Source organism: Eptatretus burgeri, chromosome 13, assembly GCF_056783735.1.
Source record: "Eptatretus burgeri isolate ZD-2024b chromosome 13, Ebu_testis_v1, whole genome shotgun sequence".
In the NCBI taxonomy this organism is placed as follows: Eukaryota; Metazoa; Chordata; class Myxini; order Myxiniformes; family Myxinidae; genus Eptatretus; species Eptatretus burgeri.
The window spans coordinates 65,715,104-65,739,328 of NC_140973.1; the positions used below are offsets into that span (position 1 = coordinate 65,715,104).

The 24,225-nt window shown below is 46.9% G+C and overlaps 1 protein-coding gene across 3 annotated transcripts in view; it reads right to left on the reverse strand.

Moving 5' to 3' along the window:
• Positions 1-8,779: 8,779 nt before the first annotated feature.
• The window catches only part of LOC147014674 (uncharacterized), a 110,495-nt gene continuing 95,049 nt past the window's right edge, over positions 8,780-24,225 (reverse strand). For all 3 annotated transcript variants that reach the window (XM_085850687.1, XM_085850686.1, XM_085850685.1), the window contains one exon: positions 8,780-9,119. The gene's annotated coding sequence lies outside the window, so the exon portion shown is untranslated. The remainder of the gene's footprint in view (positions 9,120-24,225) is intronic.

Sequence of the window (24,225 nt, forward strand, 5' to 3'; positions counted from 1 at the left end):
GGGTCGAAGCTGTCTAATCTGTGTGAAGGGTGTACGACTGTAAGAGGTCTAAATGGTGTTAAGGTCGAGGGTGTCTGGAGGGTCTTAGGGGTCTACAGAGATTTTTTTGGTCTTTTGGGACTTTGGGGTCTTTTGGGTCTTTGTGGACTTTTCGGTCTTTTGGGGTCTTTTGGGACTTTGGGGGACTTTTAGGTCTTCAGGGTCTTTTGTGACTTTTGGATTTTTGGGGACTTTTAGATCTTCAGTGACTTTTGGGTCTTCATGGTCTTTTGGGTCTTTGGGATCTTCAGGGTCCTTGGGGACTTCTGGGTCATTGGGGTCTTTTGGGTCCAAGGGGAGGATTGGGTTTTCTGGGTCTTTTTGGTCCTCGGGGTCTTTTGGCTCCTCAGGTTCTTTTGGGTCTTTCGGGGTCTCAAGCGTCTTGGAGAATTAACGTTCAAACAGAACGTGATTAATTAAGAGAGTGCTGTAATACCGATATTCAAACGCTTGAGCTCAGATGATAACAGAGATTGGTGATCATCGTCTCTTCGGGATAGGACATTCCAGGTACCCTCCCGAAGGGACCGCCTCAGATTAACCCAAGAATACTATCATCTGGTGGACGACACCTCAGCACCACTCCACCACAAACCACCACAATCTGACCCAGGAAGTTTACCCCATGCTTTTCCTCCTCTCATCAAGAAATGGGGGTCCCAAAGGCTTTGCCCCAATCCTATCATCCTGCAAGCTGTCCTGCGAAGGGTAGCAGCACAAGAGGTACTCCCACGGAGTGGGTTTTGAGTTTTCTTTGCATTTGTGGGTTTTGCAGAATGAAGTGTTTTACGCTGGCCGGAGTACAAATCCTGCCACCAACCTTCTAAAAAACCGTAACCCAACTGCAGGTGGACGTCCGCAGACACAGTTTGGCACTAGATATGGATGGCCTTCGGCTCACAAGGAGCTCCTCCGCCCTTTGAGTCCAACCCCTGAGTTAATACTTGGTGGAAGCACCTTTGACAGCAATTACAGCTCTGAGTCTGTTGGGATAGGTCTTTACCAACTTTGCACACCCCGATTGGGCAATATTTGCCCATTGTTCTGTACAAAACTGTTCAATCCCGGTCAAGTTGTGTGGTGAGCGTTTCTGGACAGCAATCTTCAAGTCATGGCACAGATTTTCGATTCGATTTATGTTGGGCTTTGACTGGGCCACTCAAGGACATTTATATTTTTGTTTGTGAACCACTGCAGTGTAGCTTTGGCTGTGTGCTTCAGGTCATTTTCATGCTGAAAGGTGAACTTCCATCCCAATTTCAGCTTTCTTGCAGAGGGCAGCAGGATTTCCTCTCGGATTTTTCTGTATTTTGTCCATCCATTTTCTCTTCTATCCTGACAAGTGGCCCAGTCCCTGCTGTTGAGAAACATCCCCTTAACATGATGTTGCCACCATTATGCTCCATCTTCGTTTCGTCAGACCACAAAACTTTTTCAGAATCTCCGGAATCGTTTTTTGCATACCTCAAACGAGACTCAAGGTGGGCTTTTTTGAGTAATGGCTTTCTTCTTGCCACCCTACCGCTACCATACAGGCAAGACTTGTGGAATGCTTGGGATATTGTTGTCGAGTGAACACAGTGACCAGTCTTTGCCATAAAAGCATGTAGCTCTTTCAAATATGACATTGGCCTCTTGGTGGTCTCTCTGATCAATCTCCTCCTTGCTTGGTCATCCAGTTTGGAGGGACGGCCTGATCTAGGCAGGGTCTTGGTGGTACCATGCACCGACCACTTCTTAATGACTTCTTGACTCTGCCCCAAGGGGTATTGAAGGCGTTTGAAAATATTTTTGTATCCATCCCCTGATCTGTACCTTTCCACAACTTTATCCCAGAGGTCTTTTGAAAGCTCATTGGGGCTCATGGTTGAGTCTTTGTTGTGAAGCACACTACCCAGCAGAGGAAACCTTCAGGAACAGTTGATTTTAATCTGAAATAATCAGAATCACTACAATTTAATACACATGGAGGCCAATTAACTTGGTGTGTGATTTTGAAGCTGATTGGTTACACCTGAACTAATTTAGAATTGCTATTATAAGGGGGTTGGACACTTATCCAACGACATTCAAGTTTTGTATTTTTAATTCATTTTCTGAAATTTGTGGAATTTTTCACTTGGAAGTTGTGGGTTACAGAATAAATAAAGGTGGAAAAAGTCTGATTTAATTCAATTTAATTCCAGGATATAGCCTGGTGTTGGCTTAGCGATTAGGGTGGTGGCTTGGGATCCTCGCATCCTGAGCTCGAGCCCCGTTTTCCACCGAATTAACACCAGGGGGTTGACAGCCAGTCATCCTTCTGAGGTTGGCGAAATGAGCACCAGTATACTGGTAATAGGGGCACTGCACCAGAGGCATAGCTGCGCCCCTAACCAATGATGCAACCAGCAGCCAAAAAGACAGCACACGATGGGATTCTAGGCTATAAGGCATCAAAAGGTGAAAATTTTGAAATGGGGTGTAAACTTTCCATAAGCACTGTAAATGAACACTTCAGCAGATGGCACTGATTGTGGAGCTGTACTTTTGAAACGGTTGCAGTGTTGTGTATGCACAGCGTGAATTCCGAAGAGGACGTGATGTGAGAATGGCACCAACATATAAAACCATAAGGAGATGGGTGACAGCATTCCAACAGACTGGTACAGTGGCAGATGCAAAAAGGTCAGGTCATCCGAGGTCAGTGAAAACTGCAGCAAACGTTGTGGCTGTCCAGGTGGACATCGTATACTCCCCAAAGAAATCGTGTAAACGGCGATCTCATGAACTGCAGATTTGTGAGACTTCACTTTGTCGGATTCTGAAAAAGGATGCATTTATGAAAACTGTACAAAACCCAGGACCTCACAGGAACTAAAGAACAATATTCGTAGAGAAATCCTTAACATTTAGTTGGAAACACTGGCATCACTGACGGAGTGTGTTGTGCAGCGGCCACAGTTTTGTGTGGATTCCCCAGGCGGTCACTTAATGGATGTGATTTTCACAAAATAAATTGTGAATAATCTCGAAAGTTTCCTTCTGACTTCTGATTTCCCATATTGCTGTTTGAAATAGTCATGACTTTTGGCAGACCCTGGATATATTTAATTTCCAAATATTTTGGCCACTGATTGTAGTTGAGCATCAGTTGATTGTTATCTTTTTTTTGCTGACACTAAGGAAGTGGCCTCTGCAGTGCATGGACCTTTCAAGACATGATTAACAGCATCACTTTCTTAGGCCCCATTCTCAAGAGATTCTTCAATAATAAGCCTCATTGTGTTCAATCACAAGTGCATGCAACCATGCTGGGTTAAAAAAACAAATAATACTAAATCATCGTGGTGAAAAGCTTATGCGTTCAGACTGACAATCTGAAAATATTACTGTGGGGGAAGAGGGGTGGGTGAATCAAGAAGACCCCTCATAGAACAGTGGAGCCAAGATATCTCCACCTTAGCTTTGTGGTGGCGAGTTTGCTCGAGTACAATATACAACTGAGAGACGTCGTCCTACCACTGCACAACTGGGTCTTTGCCAACATTAGCAGTATGTATGAACTCTCACGGTGTTTCGTTCGTCGTTTCCAGCATGTAACCATTCAGATGGTTGGAATCTATTAGCCTTTAAGGAAAGTCAATGGCATTGATTGACCTTTGTAGACTGAAAGTTTCGAAGACCCAGTGCTGACCTGAGTACGAACAAATGGTGGGGGGGGGGGGGGAAGTCCCACTAATTGTCTTGGTGTCAATGGAGGTTAATAAACTTGATGCTTAGAACGAAAGGTAAGTGTAAGGTTCTCAGAAAATGACTTCCTTGGCCGATAAATCTCATGAATTCAAACTCTCTCTAAGCTATTGTGTATGGACAGATATTCCAGCTTTAACCCAATAATGTATGCACACTGACCTCAAATATATTCCCAGCACGGGAGATTCAATTTCTACTCGCCTACAAATCCCACCATTTGTGTTTTCTTTTTGCACGATTTCCATAATGTGGTTCGAGAGAGAACAGGTAACATTAAGGAACAATGGAGAAACCAGGTAATGCTAGTAAGTTGTACACCTGGCTTAACATCCATCCAAGTATGGACACACTTTGTAATACAACACTCCAACCTGTGAAGCAGAGCAATCAGACAGTTTATAGTCGAGCCCATATTCTAAGGTATGTGAGACGGCCCAAATGCGTTACCTCTGTACCATCCTGTCAAACTGGACCCAACACAGCGAGGGAATTTTAAGGAATCCTTGCACGATTCTACTCTCCTCTGCTCCATGGATAAGTGGAGAGAGACACAGATAGTGGGGCAACTTAGCATAACAATTGTGCATTTTGTGAGGAAAGCACCAAATTTGGCACACTAGTAGCCCAACATATTATGAACAGATTTGGATATTAGCCATCTCAAAATTTTTAATGGCAGTGGAAAATGGCTGCCACAGCCATCAGCAGCTGAATTTGAGATGGCCCAATATCCAAATCTGTTCATAATGTGTTCGCCTACTAGTGTGCCAAATTTGGTGCTTTCCTCACAAAATTCACAATTGTTATGCTATATTTAGCGAAGTTGCCCCACTAAGAGGCAACGCAGGAATTTTGTGAAGTTTGCACCAGAGATAATTTGAGGAATCCGTCTTGACACTTTGTCATTTTTTTAATGAGCAAATAAGAAGTTAGTGTGTTAAATTAAACATTCATATCAGAAGTTTGTGAAGGGCACGGAACAATTGCCATTTCTTGAGAAGGATTCAGGAAGTTGCTTCAGAGTTGTATTGGCTGCTTACACACCATCTCTAAACATGCAATCCAGACAGCAGGAAAGAGGAATGTCTATTTCAAAACTTTGGAAATACTAACAAACAAGGTGGAGTCAGAGCCAGTCTCCATATTAATTATGGAAAAGGGGATTCATAAAAGGAAGGGAAATGGGGCAAGATACAAGAGAAAATGGAAGCTGTGGAGGGTAGAGAATTGGGATCACCACACCATTGCAAGATCATGCAAACAAGCAGCTAAATGCAGCATTTGATAGAACAAATTTGTTTTGAATACAGAAATGTCCTTAATACCACCACCTTGAAGAACTAGAAATATTCGTGTGTGTGTGTATGTGTGGTGTTGGGGAGACCTTGCACATACCCACAAAATACACAACAATAATACAAATGGCAACAATACATTGTGCAAGGTACAGTCAGGTAAGTTGAGCAAACAAGGTGACCACACTTGTACACGACTTAAAAAGTTTACTACACCCTATACTTCACCATATGCCGCAACCTCAGTGCTCAACAACACCACACCCAACTTTCACCAGTGAAACCACAAATTTCACAACCAACACGTCACTGCATTGCAACCAGGCAAACAGGCAGAGGAGTTCCTGCAATGGAAGTACAACAACTAAAAACTGCACACTACATGTGACACCAGATCACACCGAATGATAAAACAAGGCAGAGAAGATGATCGACACCAAAGATGTGAAAACACTCATCGATTCACTCCTTGCACGAGCACATGATGAGAAATGGCTACATAGGAATAAAAAGGACACACATCGGGTCTGGGGTGAGCGAAAGCGGCCACAGCCTTTGGCCTGGAATATTTTGGCCTCAGGAGGTCTATCACCAACCGGATGAAAGGTCACCAGAGACTCATCTGCTCCCATCTGTTTGTTACAAAATTAGAAGGGTTAGTATGAATACTGCTTGCATAAGCCCATATTGTTCTCGCCTCTTTATATAAATACTACTAGCGTACTTTAGCAGGCCAAATTATTCCCACCTTCTTGTGGGGTGGTCCAAGGAATGTTTGTGTTCCAATTCTCTTTCACAAACTTGCCAGACAGGCCTGATGTTTGGATGAAGCAGACAGTCAATAGAGGTTGCGGCAGCTGGGCTGCATTCATCGGCAATAGTTCACCATCACCAAGATGTGCTTGGAATCTGATTAACCTCAAGACATTTATCACCTTCATCACAAATTGAGATATTAATTTTTGCCCCTCCCCCACACCATCCTTTGAGGGAACTTTACCATGAGCCGCCATCTTGTTGATATCCTTCGTACAACTAGTGACATTTCAATGACAGTTGTTCAGTGGATAAGTTGTCATTAATGTAATACGAGAGACCTATCAACACCCACAGCCCTTAAAGTGGATCCCTCACGAGAACTACACTCAGTAACATTTTGTACAGATCTAATAAGCCTTTATTCACAAAATTTGATTAATTCCTGACAAAGATCCATTATTACTTGACCACTTTTTTTTTTTTTTAATTTGCCAATTAAATTGGAGTAGAGAAAGTGTTGATCAAATAATTACATTAACTCTTCTGTCCCGACTGAAATTGAAAAAGATTAAATGCTATTGGAACCGATATAAGATGTTTGCTTTGGAATTCTTGATAAGAACTGCAGTTGTCGTTTTATAAATGTTGTTATTTCTACCTTAATGGTTTGTTCGAGCATTCCACAAACTCGAACTTCATTGATGAGTGCACGCGGTGAGACGGATGGAAATGAAAGCCGTTTCTTTACTTGCAAAATCAAAGATTTTTCAAGTGCATTGGTCAGTAGATTGTTGTTCTGTCTGTCTGTCTGTCTGTCATTCACCTGTCACAATGTAAAACCTATCTTCACGAAACTTCACCAAGTTGGCGAGGTAGCCTCAGCTGAGAAACCTATTAATTTTGACGTCAAAAGTCAAAGGTCATCTCAAGATCAAATTTCTAAAAGTCATTTTTCATCTGACAGACTTGATATTTGAACAGGATTCGCATATTGCATCACTGAATTGGGAAATCAACTATTTGAGGTCAAAAGGTCAACGCAAGGTCAAACTTCTAAAATCATCAATTTTTATCTGAAAAAATCATCGATTTTCATCCTATCGACCTGGAAATTAAACAGCAATTGCATTACTAAATTGGGAAACCAACTTCTTTTCTTTTTTTTAGATCAAAAGGTCAAAGGTCAACTCAAGGGCAAACATCTAAAATTATCAATTGTCAACTGAAAAATTGTCAGTTTACATCCTATTAACTTGAAGAAAGTTCAACAGGATTAGAATCATCCATCACTAAATTTGGAAGGCAACTATTTGAGGTCAAAAGGTCAAATGTTAACTCAAGGTCAAACTTCTAAAATCATCCATTTCAATCTGAAAAATAATCAATTTTCATCCAATTGACCTGAGCTTTGAGTAATATAAGATTGTCAATTTTAATCTTAATGAAATGGACAATTTGATGTATCCATGGCAACCTTTGGAGATGGGGGAGGGGTGGACTTTGCAAGTATCGTGCTCTGCAAAAGGTCTTTTTCTCGTTTATTTTTTCACAATGATCTAAGGCTCATGGAGGAGTTTGTAGATGACCACATTTTTCATACGAGGTTTGACGCTCATGGAGGAGCTCAACAACAATGGTCAGTAAGTTCACAAACTACCAAAGGGTAGAAGGGGTGGGGGGTGGGCATACACAAGGAGGACTAACACACAAGAAACAAAATGGGAACAGATCAGCATATGTAAAGCAGGACAAAGACATTTGTGGATATTAATGTACTTTACGTCCAAATTACAAGGACAATATATAGTAGAAAATAGACAAATGTGTGGCAGATGAGATTTGAGCTGGGCTCCCCATCTCATGAGTCAGTTTAGATGGGAACATTAGGCGGTGATCCAAATAAGTTCTAAAATTCAAGTTAAAATTCACAAATTACACGATGCAAGGAACTTGACACAGGAGGGCATTTGGACCCTCATGCCTGTGCTTTATCCACATCACATCGACTTCATCTATCAATTTACTTACCTTCCTTGTGTACTAATGCCATTCTTACAATTGTCGTCATCGAGCATCACAATGAATTTCGATTCGGGGAATTTAGCCAGAATATTGGCTCAAAATGTCTTCTTTTCAACAAGCAATACCCTGGTAATCTTTATTGCCTATATTATACAGGGTGTTACTAAATTATCCTTCCTATTTTTAATGTAAATGAAACATAATGACGAACAAACATGCAAGCATACAGCTTTCACCACCTTCTTCTTCTTCTTCTTCTTCTTCTTCTTCTTCCGTATGGAGCACATGGCTACAAGCAGCATCATTTGCCAAGGACACAGCTATGCCGCTGATGCGATGCCCACCCCCTCCTCCCCCTCCTTCATCGTTGGTAATGGCATGAATTTGTAATTTGTTTGTGCCGGCGATAGCTTGCCTACTCTTCAGTAAGGACACAGTGGAATCATTCTGGTCCACCCACTAATGCTGGCAGATGGGACGCCAAGTTTATCAGAGGGACGGTGCACAATGGTGTTTCGCCATGCCTGTGAAACACAGGGATGAGAGTTTGTCACTGCGGCGAGATTGAAACCCTAGCTAGACTGCTCAGAGAAGTGTGCGTACATCTAGGCCATCCTGCGAGCCTGACTGCATAGCTTCTGTGATCTGGTGGAATGAAGTCCATGTGCATTCAATCCGATAAGTGTGAAGCTTTGAAAAAAGCTAATCAAAATTTCAAGAGCACACACACACACACTCACACATTTTAAGGCCATTTCCCCTGCTAAAGCAGAGGCAAGCCTTGCAGGCCCCATGCTAAATTTCAAGAGCAAACCTCATAAATAAACCTCGTTTCAGAAAAACATTTACTGTGAATTCTACACTCAGGTTTGGCCATTAAAGTGCAAAATGTATGACATTAAACAAAGCCCAATGCAATACGAATGGTGTAATACGCAGGTGTGGTTTTTAATCCCAAGACATAATTCCAAGTTTTTCTCTCTCCCCCTCTCTCTGTCCACCACCCACTCTCATATGTTGCAACCTTTAAATTCAAATACAAAGTGAAGAAATGCAAAACTATGAACATGAAAAAAAAAAAAGCACAATGCAAGTTTCACTAACAATGATCCAAAAACGTTTGAAAAGAGCAAACATCTATCATTCCAGTGCTAAATAAAAAGAAGAAATGGATAATCCTAAGACGTGTCGTCGACAATATCGGTTATTCAAAGCAAATGTGTTCCTCAATGTTACAATGAATCCCATTTGATTCAATCTTGGCTCCATCTGCAACGAGAGGATAAAATTATACATCATTTCAAATAATATGAACAGAATTACCAGCAATATGGACAATTTTATTACATTGCATGTTATCGTATTGAAGTAGGACTTGGCGGCAATGCTTGATCGCATTGGTGTGATGGGTTTTGTGTCCTGATGGAGCTGGCTGCACCCTGGGGAACCACCGGTGCTACAAATTTCTAGCGGACTTTCTTCCCCCAGGCACATTGCAGTGGTAGAATAACCATGGAGAGGCTGCCTGTACACCAGGAACTCTGGGCCTGCTTCACTGAGCTGCTCGTAGGATTTATGAACTGCTCCTAGGATTTATGATGAAATATTAAATGCAGGGGGGGAGGGAGGGTGGGAGGAAGAAAACAGAAAAGTCCATTGGCTGAGATTTGCCCGTTCAGGAACATGTTGATGTTGGTTGCGTTTTGTGATTAAAAATTTTTTTGGGAGGGGGGTGGGAGCTTCTAAGGAATCTTTCTTCCATTCCATACCTCTTCCTTTGTGACCATGACACACGGCATGTATAAAGTATATAAAACGCTTCACGCTTGCTCTTGAAATGACTGGAAGGTTAATCGAGCGACGGAGAAGTTCTCAGGGCTGTCAAACATGGGAAATGTTCTGGGCTCAAAGTTAAAGTTCTCATTTAGAATCATATTCAACTCACAGAACAACCATCATTAACAGCAGGAAATATTTTGTTGAAAACTGGCATTAACATATTCACCAGCCACAGTGGTGCAATGCTGAGTGTCTGCTCTGACTCTGAGGGGTTGGCAGTTCGAATCCTGGCCGAGTCAAACCAAAGACTAAAAATGGAATGTGCTGCTTCCTTGCTTGACGCTCAGCATTAACAAAAATTATAGCGCATGGACCAACAACCAGAAGGTGTAAATAATAGCACAGGTTTTGATGGGCCGAAGTGCTTCCTCCTGCTTCAAAGGGAACTCATATTATTAGTTCATCTGGAACAATTTAGGCGAGCTCATGAGATGGCATGACGTCCATCTGTCAATTTACACTTGCAACTTATTCTTTGAAACAGCTGATGGGATTGTGACCAAACTTAGCCAAAATGATCTTTGGTGTGGTTGAACTCAAGTTTGTTCATGGTATCCCCCCCCCCCCCATAAATATGTCATTGTAAAGTTTAAAGGTCCCAAAAGTACGAGAATTTGATCTAGTTTGGCCACCATTTTGGATTATAGGAAATACTTTAACAATCTTCTCTCAAACCGCTTACTTGATTAATGCGAAACTTTAAAGTTGTGATCAACTATCCAAGGGAAATATAGATTGTTCACAATGACGGCATCAGTCATGTAGTATGGTAGCCATAATGGATCATAAAATAAATAAATTAATTAATTAATTAATAAAAACCTTTAAAAACCCTCTTGATCGAAGTAAAAATTTACACGTGATCGACTAAATCGAAAAAATAGAAATGGTTAACAATGATGTCATTGGTCATGTGGTCTGGCAGCCATATTGGGATCAAAAGAAAGCCTTTAAAATTAATGTTCTTTGAAACCGCTTAACCTACCAATGTGAAACTTAAAATATATGATCGACTATTCATGGGAACGTTTGGTGAAAAGAAGCTGATCTGAAACACAATATGGCCACCAATCACATTATAATCCAGAAAGTGGCCAACTTCTCAAAAAAAAAAAAAACATGAATTATAGACACCATAGAGTTGCAGTTAGGGCCAATTTTGACACAACAGGAAGCGATATCATCATACCTGAAGTGGGTAATATCTCAAAGGCTCAGACAGCAGGGAGTTGCACGACTGAACATAATGTCAATAATACCTGACCGAAAATGTGCATTATAAATCCAGCTCTTATTGTTAACATGATTGACCCATCACTACACTTTATGGCAACCAGCCAGGTGGGCTACAGGACCATTGGTTCGCAAAAACACCAAAATGGAATTTTTGTGATCTTGAAAGATTATTTTTGGTGCACTGAACTCAACTTGACGCAGCGGGAACTCGTATTATTCGCTCACCTGGAACATAGATTTGGTGAGCTTATGAGATAGCACAACATCTGTCAATCAGTCAACACTTGCAACTTATTCTCTGAAACTGTTGACTTACTCTAACCCAAACAGCCCGGTTTACTTCTCAGCGGCTTATTGCACCACGTAGTTAATGCAGTAAAGGAGAACTTGACACTTTAGACATAAGATGATGCCATATTGTCACACAAGGTGTTTGTTTTTTTGGTTTTCAATTCATCTCAATAAAAATAGATTTCAATCTTGAAACCAGCTTCAGATGCAATTCCCATGCGATTTACATGCATTCATGCAAAATGTTCCATTCTACACAATCACGCTAAGCTTGAATTTCCTGCGACATTGGCCGAATAAGCAATGACTAAGCTTTAGTGTGTGAGCTGAATTATTAACTCTGGGAATTAGCAATTGGATTGAAAGTCAAAAACACACCATGTGAGCAATAAAGTAAAATGAGATGTGGTGCGAGGAGGCTGGGGAAGACATTTCATCACAATACAGGTTTTCTTATTACATTTATAGTGTGATAATATGTAAATAGAGGCAAGGAGAAAATATTTAACAGAAAGGTGCGACAGGATGCACCAACCTAGAAAGCTCCTCAATCCTGGTTACATGTTCAGTATCCCGACGGTGCACATGAAAGGGTTGTCAGGCTTGACGGAAAAGTGGGCAGTTAAAGAAATGACAAATGTTCCGTATGCTGAACAAAATAACCAATAAGGTCGCAAGTGTATGTGAAGGGGGGAGGGGCATCTTGCCCAATTTTTATTGTAAAATGCTAAGATAAGAAACAAAAAGGCAGCTGATCAAAGAATGGCTGGCCTGTAAATCAGTTTTTTTTCATCCAGAATCAAGTTTTACGCCATTATTCCATGAGTTGGGAGAAGTGCTGTGGTTCAGAATTTTTTGTTATAGATAACAGGTTAGTGCCCATTCTTCGTTGCCTCAGGGACACTTATGATTCAGGAGTCATCCACAAATAATGAATGAACAAATCTCAATTGAGTGGCAGTGCTGTCAGTTTTCAGGTAACTTTGTGTGACCTTACTGTATAAACATCCGTGACCAAGCCGAGCCTGCCAGTAGTAGATAAGTCAAGAAAATAAGGTCAGGTGAATGGAAAATTATTTTGAATACAATATTTATATATATAAATTTATTTATTTATTTGAAATAAAGTAGTTTGATAAGACTTGTAAGAAAGGAGGAAATTTAAACCTTAAACTATCATTTGCACAGAGCGCTCCAAACACAGTACTGTCATATATATTAGAAGAGATCCCATGTAGAAAGATTATTCCGGTGCCGCTATCTTTTCCATTAATGCTTATCAACCCCCCCCCCCAAAAAAAACCTGCTGTCTTCGCAATGTTCAATTTTGTTACCGAGACATCTTCCATTTTCAGTGGCACATTCATCAATGGTCGCCAACTGAAGTGCGTGTGTGCCGAGAAATGCATTTCCCTCAAAACTTGAATGAGATCAAGAGTATTATTTAGAAATTGAAAGATGCAAAAGAATCCACATGCGAGTATTTTTGATGAAATGGATGGATCACACTTTGTCACAATTTAAACCAGGGCCTAAGCTTTCAGAGCAGAGAACACGTCCGTATCTCAGTCACTCAGCACTTCACCAAAATGCTTCAGTAACTGCGTCAAATTGATTCTTACAATCATCGTTCAGGGTTCGGACCTCACATCAGTGTTTTTCAACCGTTTTAGGTACGAATGTTGCAATGGTGGAAATTGATGAAATCATACCACCACTATATTTTATACACTTCAAAATGGGAAAAAATAATTATTTATTAAATAATAATTTAAAAAAACGTTTAAAATACAATTAGTCATGAAATAGACAAATTGTATTGCGAGCAACCATCAAGGCTTCCAAAGCAGCAACGCCCTGTGTTAGGAGGAGGAACCAAGAGTCACCTTCCAATTTAGTATTATTAAACCGGCCAAACTAAAAGCCTCAAAAAGGCTGTTTTTCTTGTTGAAATAGGCATTAGCGTCTTCATCGTTCCAAATAGATTCATGGGATATGGTCACAAGTGTCCAAATTATAATCACTACAAGCTATAACCTAAATGCAACAGTTTTCCACTATTAAAATCCACCAACTTCCCGATATTGACAAACGGGCGATTTTAATTGGCCACTGCCAAATTATACTAAACAGAGATGCTTCTCATTCAGAACCTTCCAGCATCCCGGGAAACCGATGACTTATCTGGTTTTGCTTCGATCAGTTCAGTGGTTCTGGAGAAGATGACCTTCAAAATGTATTTTGAAACAATTTGCTAATCCAAGATGGCCACCTGATTCAACCAATTTAGGTTCATTGAAGGAAATAAACTCCACCTGATCAATCAAAACAATCCTGTGCGGTTTCAAGTTCATCAGCATCACGGCGCCGAGAAACACGAGTGACAAAGTTTGGTGGAAAGAAAAGAATAATAATAATAATCCCATCAAGCAACATGAGTTTACAAAGTGGAAGGCAAAATATGCTCCTGGCAAGACTATACAAGTGTTTGCTTGTTCGAAAACTGAAGGCCATTATTGCACTTTTCAGTTTGCTTCTCGATTCAAACTTCTCGTTTCTCGTTGAATGCAGTTTGTCAGTTCTTGTGAAAAACACTTCGAGTGAAGTTGTGCAGGTGTTATTGCTGTTACAACGCTGTTTCCAAGGTAACTGAAACCTTTTGATCTCTTTAAACTTCCTACAAAGGTATAAGGGGATGGCAGAATAGTCTGAAGCAGGGTGTCCCAAACCCAGGGTCATGATCCAAACTTGAAAAAAACCCCCTCAAAATCTCAGTTTTTTGAGGCGGTGGGGGGTTTACGTTAAAAGCGTTTTCTCAGACAATTCTTTATCGTGGATATCGGTACCAAGTAGTAGGTATTGTAGTTCCGAATCCCAACCCAACTGTAAACCATCAACCCAGTGTTTCGCAGGCAGGGTGATTCATCAATACATGTGCTGTCCCTGGGATTGATGTTAAATGGGAATCCCACCTGCCGGCATTAGTTGGACGATGGTAAAGACCCCATGGTATCCTTTGCAAAGAATCGGTGAGCTATCGTGGGAACCATGTGCAAATTCCAAATTCCTGCTGGGAAGGCAGTGGCAAACCATCCAGTGTAACCTTTTGCTCAGGAAACTGTTTTGGTGGAACCAATGCTCTGTGAAGAGTATGGTACATCAGAGAGGGAGAGAGAGAAAGAAAGAGGTTTGTGAGATAGCAGAATGCTAGAATTTGTCAAGGCTCGTGGCAGTCTGCATTGGCAGATTTTTCAAATGAGAGGTTTGTAATCAAGTGAAGTTGACAAAGGTATGCCAACTGCCAGGAAAAGCAAAACAATGTCAACATTTTGTTTGCTCGCCCTTTATTGGAGCAAAAGACTGCAGCAAAGCTCTAGCTTTGATGACCATGACATCAGCTTCATTTTGCTTCCTGGGTATGTTAGGCCGAGGTCACATTTGCTCTACGGCGAGGATACGGCGGCCGTACGCCCTCTGAATTGACAAACGTGCGGCGGCCACAGAGAAACTGAGGTGGCCTCAGGGAGGCCCTACACCGTTTGGCTATATTTTACAGGCCGTTGGGGTACCGTGGAATTATAGCGGAGTTCTAACTTTTTTTTAATTTCTACGTTCACCGTAGCAATTCGACAAGCCAAGCTATGACGTAGATGTGTTCCACATCGACCGTACGTAGGGCGTATGGTGGGCTTGCGTTATTCGTGCGGCTGCCGTAAGCTCTTCTCAATGAAAAATGAATTTTCCCAACCCCCAAAAAGTTACGGCGGCCGCACTATTTCCACGGTCGCCGTACGGTGGCCTTGCAGTCTGTGTGACTACCTGTGGGCAATGCAGGGTCGACGCACGGTTCCCCTACGCCCGCCGTGCACCTACGTACGGCCTCCGTGGCAGTCTGCGTCAACCGTGCGCTACCACTAGAGATCGGAATATAGGTGTTTGCCTATACACAGTGGTGCCCCCATAATCCCAATTTAATTCGTTCCAGGAGGCTGTTCGGATTGCAAAAAGTTCGGATTCAAAAAATATTTTCCCAATAAGAAATAATGGAGTGAATTAATCCGTTCGTGGACCCAAAGAAAACCCACTTTGAAGACACTTTAAACTGAAATTCCCCATGTTCAAGGTAAAATAAGATGAGTAAATGACCTTCGGTGGCGGTGTATTGTATGTAAACTGGTACAATCACCACATCCAAAGGTCCACACAGGCTCGTGCTCTGGCCTGGGTTCCGATCGCTCGCGCACTCTGCGAGAGCGCTGCCCCCAGGGCAGCTCATTCATCAAGCATGATGCCCACAGAACCACAATCACTTTCATCAAACGCATCGGGCTGATGTAATCATGGATATTCCAAATTACAACTGGTTTTGCTGTGAAATTCAATCCTTGCCTGACAGTCCGTCACACCACGTGATCGGATTGCTTTTTTTGTTATTAAAACACAAGATGATTAAAAAACAAACATCACAAATGAAGGTGAAAGCACGAGGTAAGGCCTAAGTCACATTTGGCTCGGCGGCCAGAGGGTCTACAAAATGTACGGGCACTAGCAATTATAAAGCGGCCGCAGTATTTCCACGGTCACACAATGTAGCAGTCACATATGTTTTTATTTTTTGGGGAGCTGCATGGGGTATTTATAAATTGTGGAGACCGAAAACGTGGGGGCGCCGTACGGTCTTTGATTTGATGTCGCACGGTGACCTTAGGGCGTTCCTGCAGCGGCCATATAATTTTCAAGGCAGACGCAAGGTTCCCGCAAGGTGACCGCAGGGGGACTGCAGGGGGGCCCTAAGCCGAACGTGCGGCCAGACGGACGGTAACGAATGGGTTAATTATTTTTTTTCTTTTACTAGTTCTTTTGTTTCGGCTTGTCGAATTTCTACGGCGAACATAGAAATGAAAAAAGTGAAAAATGAAAAAGAACATAGAAATGAAAACTCCGCATTATAATTCCACGGCGACCTTACGGCCTGTAAAATATAGCCATACGGCGTCGGGCCACCCTGAGGCCACCTCAGTTTCTCTGCGGCCACCGCACGTTTGTCAATTCAGAGGGTGTATGGCCGCCATATCCTCGCCGTAGAGCAAATGTGACTGAGGCCTAAAGTATCGATCGACACACGAGAGATGCTTTCATGAGGACTTCCACCGACGAACTGAATGAACAAAGCGCGAAGATGCGGCTCGAACAGGTGGGGGAGACACGTGAACAAACATGAACGCTTCGTTGTGTTCGGTTTTTTTAAAATGTATAAGGTTTTTAGGGCAAAATTTTCTCGAAAAAATTGTTCGGATTACAATTTGTTCAAACAATGGGGCGTTCGGATTCTGGGGGCACCACGGTATATTATAGTTATAGTATATTCAGTTATATATACTGGTATATTTTTATTTCAGTAAAAAAAGAACTGGTATATATACCCACTCATTACGGTCCGTCTGGCCGCACGTTCGCCTTAGGGCCCCCCTGCGGGCACCTTGAAAAATCTATGGCCGCCGCAGCGACGCGCTAAGGTCACCGTGCGACATCAACTCAAAGACTGTACGGCACCCCCACGTTTTCGGACTCCACAATTTCTAAATACGCCGTGCGGCTCCCCGAAAAATAAAAACATATGTGACTGCTACATTGTGTGACCATGGAAATACTGCGGCCGCCGTATAATTGCTAGTGGCCGCAGATTTTGGAGACCCCACGACCGCCGTGGCAAATGTGACCTAGGCCTTAGTGACCACTATATTTGTTATGGGTGTGTCTGTCTGTCTGTCCCGAGCATAGCTATGTGGGTTTTGATCCGATCTTGATAAAATTTTGGTGGGAGGTTTGTATCATGATCTAGTTGTGTTTTCCTGAGAATAGGTGTGCTGCACCCATTATGGCCAGAGCCACGCCCAAAAAACATGTGTTTTAGGGGGTAGGCGGTTTAAAGTTACATCTTCTCCGAGGGGGTTTGTCGAATCTGGCAGCGGTTTCGGTATTTGGTTAGCCCAATGGCACCTGCATAGCCCCCCGGAGCTCGATTTTTCATTTTCGTCCCAAGGTCAAGGTCACAGGGTCACGAACTTAGAAAATGTCAAAAAAAATCAATAAATTGGGCATCGAGCTCTTAGGGTTTTCAACTGTTTCAAATGAAAGTTGGTATGCAAGTAGTGCTCTTCGAGTACTACAACTTTCATCATTTACGTTTTTCCCGATTCCCGCCAGTTTGCCCCTGGTGTCCCCTCGAAGGTCAAAAAATAAAAAAGGCGAACCATGTACATTGCTCGTGAACAATCGCCGTCTCCAGACTTGTGTTATTATTACACTCTTGTTATAATTATCTTGAGTAGATAGTGATAGGACCAAAGGCCATAGCCTGAGAGTAAATAAGAGGAGAGTTAAGAAGGTAGTAAGGAAGGGGACTTTTACTCAGAGAGTAGTTAATGCATGGAATGGTCTCCCAAGAAAGGTAGTGGCAGCAGAAAAAATAGATAAGTTTAAATTAGAATTAGATTGGTACCTGGAAGTTATGGAGATAGCTGGGTGGAGGGATGTTGACAGGACATTTAGGTAGTTTGATCATTGATGGGTGATTGTGTGCATGTGTACGGAGTGCTGTTGGTGGGCATCTTGTCAAGGTGTTGTGTGGTTGATGTATGGTTTTAACCAAGCCCATGCCCCCTCCCCTGAAGGGAAGAAGAAAAATACCAAAAAATAAATAAAAAATACAAAAACGACAAAATGAAAAAAATAATAATAATAATAATAATTCATTTTTTGTATTATTTTTTCATTTTCTTCCTTGGATCTTGTGTAGATGGGTTGGTGTGGTGTTCGTGCGGGCATGATGGGCTGAATGGCCTCCACCTGTGTTAGATTTCCTTGTACGCTCGCCAGAGGAGAGAAGGTATTGCATTTGGGTGTGTGTGTGCCCGCACAGAACTTCTGATGTTTTTCTCTGCAACCGCTTGTCGGATTGAGACGAAATTTTCACCATTAGTGTGATGACTCATGTCGAATGAATGATAATTATGACGTCATAGGTCACGTGGTCTGGCAGCAATGTTGGAAAAATGGTAAAACTTTGGACCTCTATCTCTGAAACCCCACCAAGGGGGAAGGAAAAAAAAATAAAAAACTTGAAACCTGGCACGTGGCAAGTACTCATGGGGAATGAGATTTTATTTATGACATCAATTGCATATGTTGAACACCGCATCTGATCAGTGAAAATGTTTGAGGGTCATCTTGAGATAAAATGGTCCACAGAAAAATGGGGGGAAAAAAATTTAATGATGTCATCAGTCACGTGATTTGGCAGCCATATTGTTTTATATTTTTTTAAACCTTCAAAAATCTTCTCTGAAGTGGTTGAATAGATCGAGGCGAAACTTTACACGTATGACCGCCTGTCCATGAGGAACAAAAGGTTCACACATATATCATAGGTCATATGGTTTGGCAACAATATTGGATTTACCCAAAAACCTCCAAAAAAATACACCACTCAAAAGAAGTCCCAGTCCAGTGAGGGTCTGCAATCTCTGATTGCTCTTTTTGTTGTTAACTTTGTTATTATGGGATTATTTTATATTATTGTTTGCTTTTGATGTAAACTGAACACCTTTAGTCTTTGGACTACTCGGTTGGTGCCTTTTCTTTGAAACAGAAGTTTTTTTTTTGTATACATTGTCGAGGCTCGTATTGGAGCTAACACACAGTGCAGAACAAGGGGGGGGGGCAAGAGACAAGAGGGGTGGGAGAGGGAAGGACAAAACAGTAGGGAACAGAGACATTATGAGATCTGTGCAAGGGAGAGGGATGGGGTGGAAAACACATGGTACACAAGATGGACATCACAGGGACTTTCAGGACCGTACACGACAGGGAACTTTCAGGAAGGAAGGCAGGGAATTTGAAGGAGGTAGGTTTGGGGTGGATGAAAAGGGGGGGGGGTCAGAAAAGATCATGGATGTGGATGGGGGAAGATAAGAGGTGGTGGTGAACAGCGTTTTGAATACCTGGAGGGAAGAATGGGATTTAGGAGAGTGGGGGAGTTTATTCAAAAGGCGGGAAAAACGAGGAATGAAAGAGTGAAGGTGAGCAGCGATTCATGATTTTGGTAGTTTTACTCAAAGGGGGTTGCTGGCAGACTGAGCGCCCTGCAGAAATATGAGGGGGGGGGGGACAGACATATTGCAGACAGAGTGGGGGAGGGGCAAGACTGAAGAGGAGACTGTAGAAGACAGAACGACCACCGACCTGCCTGCGTTGAGTGTGAGAGGCCCAAAGACTCAGCCTCACCACGGGAGATACCAATGATTATAAATGCCTTGGTTTCTATAGCGTGAAGCAGAGAAATGTGAGAGGCAGGAGCACCAGCCCAGAGAGGAGAGCAGTACTCCATCAGGCTGCGGACGAAAGCTTTGTATGTGCTCAGGAGCTGAGGTCGGCCGAGGAAGGACTTAAAATGACTGAGGATGCCCAGTCGGCGACTAGATTTGGAGGCCAGGTTGGAAATGTGGCTTTCCCAAGAAAGATCCTGGTAGATAGTAAGACATAGAAGCTTGAATGAAAGGACTTCTTCCAGAGGATTGTTGAGAAAGTAGTTGGGATGGTGGGGGGGGGGATTCCAAATGGGCCTTTCAGAGAGGCATAGTGAGAGTGTGAGATTTGTCAGCATTGAGAGACATGTTCCATGTGTTGGACCAGTTTGTGATTTTATCCACATCTGCAGAGAGTGAAGAAGCTGCTGATTGCTGGTCTGAGGGATGACAGATGGGACAGCAGAGGGTGGAGTCATCAGCAAAGAGAGGAGGAGGATTTTCGAGATAGTTGGAGAGATCATTCATGAAAAATAGAAAAAGAACAGGGCCCAGAACGCCGCCTTGATGAATTCCAGCCTGGACAGGAAGAGGGGAGGAGAGAACTCTATTTAGAGCCACACGTTGGCTGTGACAGGAGAGGAAGTCTGTGAGCCATGAGTGGAGATGGCCTTGGCTACCATAGGAAGAGAGTTTGGTGAGCAGGGCAGGGTGCCAGACCGTGTCAAAAGCACGTGATATGTCCAGGGATATGGCTCCAATTTCCTGTCTGACATTAAGGACCTCCCTCCATTGTTGGGAGAACAGAAGCAGCATATCCAGGGTAGAGTGACCTGGTCTGAAACCAAATCGATGATCAGAAATCAAGACATTGGAGAAGAGGAAGGATTTGATGTCTGAAGTGATGATGGATTCTAAACCTTGCTAATGATTGGGAGAAGGCTGATTGGTCTGTCGTTGCAGGGACTTGTTTTTGCACGGCGGTGACGTTTGCCAATTTCCACGCAGATGGCAGATGACTTTGAACAAATGAGAGGGAGAGACGGGGGGAGACGGAGAGACGGGGGGAGACGGGGGGAGACGGGGGAGAGGGAGAGACGGGGGGAGAGGGAGAGACGGGGGAGAGGGAGAGACGGGGGAAGAGGGAGAGACGGGGGAGACGGAGAGACGGGGGAGACGGAGAGACGGGGGGAGACGGGGAGACGGGGGGAGACGGAGAGACGGGGGAGACGGAGAGACGGGGGAGACGGAGAGACGGGGGAGACGGAGAGACGGGGGAGACGGGGGAGACGGAGAGACGGGGGAGACGGAGAGACGGGGGAGACGGAGAGACGGGGGGAGACGGAGAGACGGGGGGAGACGGAGAGACGGGGGAGACGGAGAGACGGGGGGAGACGGAGAGACGGGGGAGACGGGGGGAGACGGGGGAGACGGGGGAGACGGGGAGACGGGGGAGACGGGGGGAGACGGGGGAGACGGAGAGACGGGGGGAGACGGAGAGACGGGGGAGACGGAGAGACGGGGGGAGACGGAGAGACGGGGGAGACGGAGAGACGGGGGAGACGGAGAGACGGGGGAGACGGAGAGACGGGGGAGACGGAGAGACGGGGGAGACGGAGAGACGGGGGGAGACGGAGAGACGGGGGAGACGGAGAGACGGGGGGAGACGGAGAGACGGGGGAGACGGAGAGACGGGGGAGACGGAGAGACGGGGGGAGACGGAGAGACGGGGGGAGACGGAGAGACGGGGGAGACGGAGAGACGGGGGGAGACGGAGAGACGGGGGGAGACGGAGAGACGGGGGGAGACGGAGAGACGGGGAGACGGAGAGACGGGGGGAGACGGAGAGACGGGGGAGACGGAGAGACGGGGGGAGACGGAGAGACGGGGGAGACGGAGAGACGGGGGAGACGGAGAGACGGGGGAGACGGAGAGACGGGGGGAGACGGAGAGACGGGGGAGACGGAGAGACGGGGGAGACGGAGAGACGGGGGGAGACGGAGAGACGGGGGGAGACGGAGAGACGGGGGAGACGGAGAGACGGGGGGAGACGGAGAGACGGGGGGAGACGGAGAGACGGGGGGAGACGGAGAGACGGGGGGAGACGGAGAGACGGGGGGAGACGGAGAGACGGGGGGAGACGGAGAGACGGGGGAGACGGAGAGACGGGGGAGACGGAGAGACGGGGGGAGACGGAGAGACGGGGGAGACGGAGAGACGGGGGGAGACGGAGAGACGGGGGAGACGGAGAGACGGGGGGAGACGGAGAGACGGGGGGAGACGGAGAGACGGGGGAGACGGAGAGACGGGGGGAGACGGAGAGACGGGGGGAGACGGAGAGACGGGGGAGACGGAGAGACGGGGGGAGACGGAGAGACGGGGGAGACGGAGAGACGGGGGAGACGGAGAGACGGGGGGAGACGGAGAGACGGGGGAGACGGAGAGACGGGGGGAGACGGAGAGACGGGGGGAGACGGAGAGACGGGGGAGACGGAGAGACGGGGGGAGACGGAGAGACGGGGGAGACGGAGAGACGGGGGGAGACGGAGAGACGGGGGAGACGGAGAGACGGGGGGAGACGGAGAGACGGGGGGAGACGGAGAGACGGGGGAGACGGAGAGACGGGGGAGACGGAGAGACGGGGGGAGACGGAGAGACGGGGGAGACGGAGAGACGGGGGGAGACGGAGAGACGGGGGGAGACGGAGAGACGGGGGAGACGGAGAGACGGGGGAGACGGAGAGACGGGGGAGACGGAGAGACGGGGGGAGACGGAGAGACGGGGGGAGACGGAGAGACGGGGGAGACGGAGAGACGGGGGGAGACGGAGAGACGGGGGGAGACGGAGAGACGGGGGAGACGGAGAGACGGGGGAGACGGAGAGACGGGGGAGACGGAGAGACGGGGGAGACGGAGAGACGGGGGAGACGGAGAGACGGGGGGAGACGGAGAGACGGGGGGAGACGGAGAGACGGGGGAGACGGAGAGACGGGGGAGACGGAGAGACGGGGGGAGACGGAGAGACGGGGGAGACGGAGAGACGGGGGAGACGGAGAGACGGGGGAGACGGAGAGACGGGGGGAGACGGAGAGACGGGGGGAGACGGAGAGACGGGGGGAGACGGAGAGACGGGGGGAGACGGAGAGACGGGGGGAGACGGAGAGACGGGGGAGACGGAGAGACGGGGGAGACGGAGAGACGGGGGAGACGGAGAGACGGGGGAGACGGAGAGACGGGGGGAGACGGAGAGACGGGGGGAGACGGAGAGACGGGGGAGACGGAGAGACGGGGGGAGACGGAGAGACGGGGGAGACGGAGAGACGGGGGGAGACGGAGAGACGGGGGGAGACGGAGAGACGGGGGGAGACGGAGAGACGGGGGAGACGGAGAGACGGGGGAGACGGAGAGACGGGGGGAGACGGAGAGACGGGGGGAGACGGAGAGACGGGGGGAGACGGAGAGACGGGGGAGACGGAGAGACGGGGGAGACGGAGAGACGGGGGAGACGGAGAGACGGGGGGAGACGGAGAGACGGGGGAGACGGAGAGACGGGGGGAGACGGAGAGACGGGGGAGACGGAGAGACGGGGGGAGACGGAGAGACGGGGGAGACGGAGAGACGGGGGGAGACGGGGAGACGGAGAGACGGGGGGAGACGGAGAGACGGGGGAGACGGAGAGACGGGGGAGACGGAGAGACGGGGGGGAGACGGAGAGACGGGGGAGACGGAGAGACGGGGGGAGACGGAGAGACGGGGGAGACGGAGAGACGGGGGGAGACGGAGAGACGGGGGGAGACGGAGACGGAGAGACGGGGGAGACGGAGAGACGGGGGGAGACGGAGAGACGGGGGAGACGGAGAGACGGGGGGAGACGGAGAGACGGGGGAGACGGAGAGACGGGGGAGACGGAGAGACGGGGGAGACGGAGAGACGGGGGGAGACGGAGAGACGGGGGAGACGGAGAGACGGGGGAGACGGAGAGACGGGGGAGACGGAGAGACGGGGGGAGACGGAGAGACGGGGGAGACGGAGAGACGGGGGGAGACGGAGAGACGGGGGAGACGGAGAGACGGGGGAGACGGAGAGACGGGGGGAGACGGAGAGACGGGGGAGACGGAGAGACGGGGAGACGGAGAGACGGGGGAGACGGAGAGACGGGGGGAGACGGAGAGACGGGGGAGACGGAGAGACGGGGGAGACGGAGAGACGGGGGGAGACGGAGAGACGGGGGAGACGGAGAGACGGGGGAGACGGAGAGACGGGGGGAGACGGAGAGACGGGGGAGACGGAGAGACGGGGGGAGACGGAGAGACGGGGGAGACGGAGAGACGGGGGGAGACGGAGAGACGGGGGGAGACGGAGAGACGGGGGAGACGGAGAGACGGGGGAGACGGAGAGACGGGGGGAGACGGAGAGACGGGGGAGACGGAGAGACGGGGGAGACGGAGAGACGGGGGAGACGGAGAGACGGGGGGAGACGGAGAGACGGGGGGAGACGGAGAGACGGGGGAGACGGAGAGACGGGGGGAGACGGAGAGACGGGGGGAGACGGAGAGACGGGGGAGACGGAGAGACGGGGGGAGACGGAGAGACGGGGGGAGACGGAGAGACGGGGGGAGACGGAGAGACGGGGGAGACGGAGAGACGGGGGAGACGGAGAGACGGGGGGAGACGGAGAGACGGGGGAGACGGAGACGGAGAGAC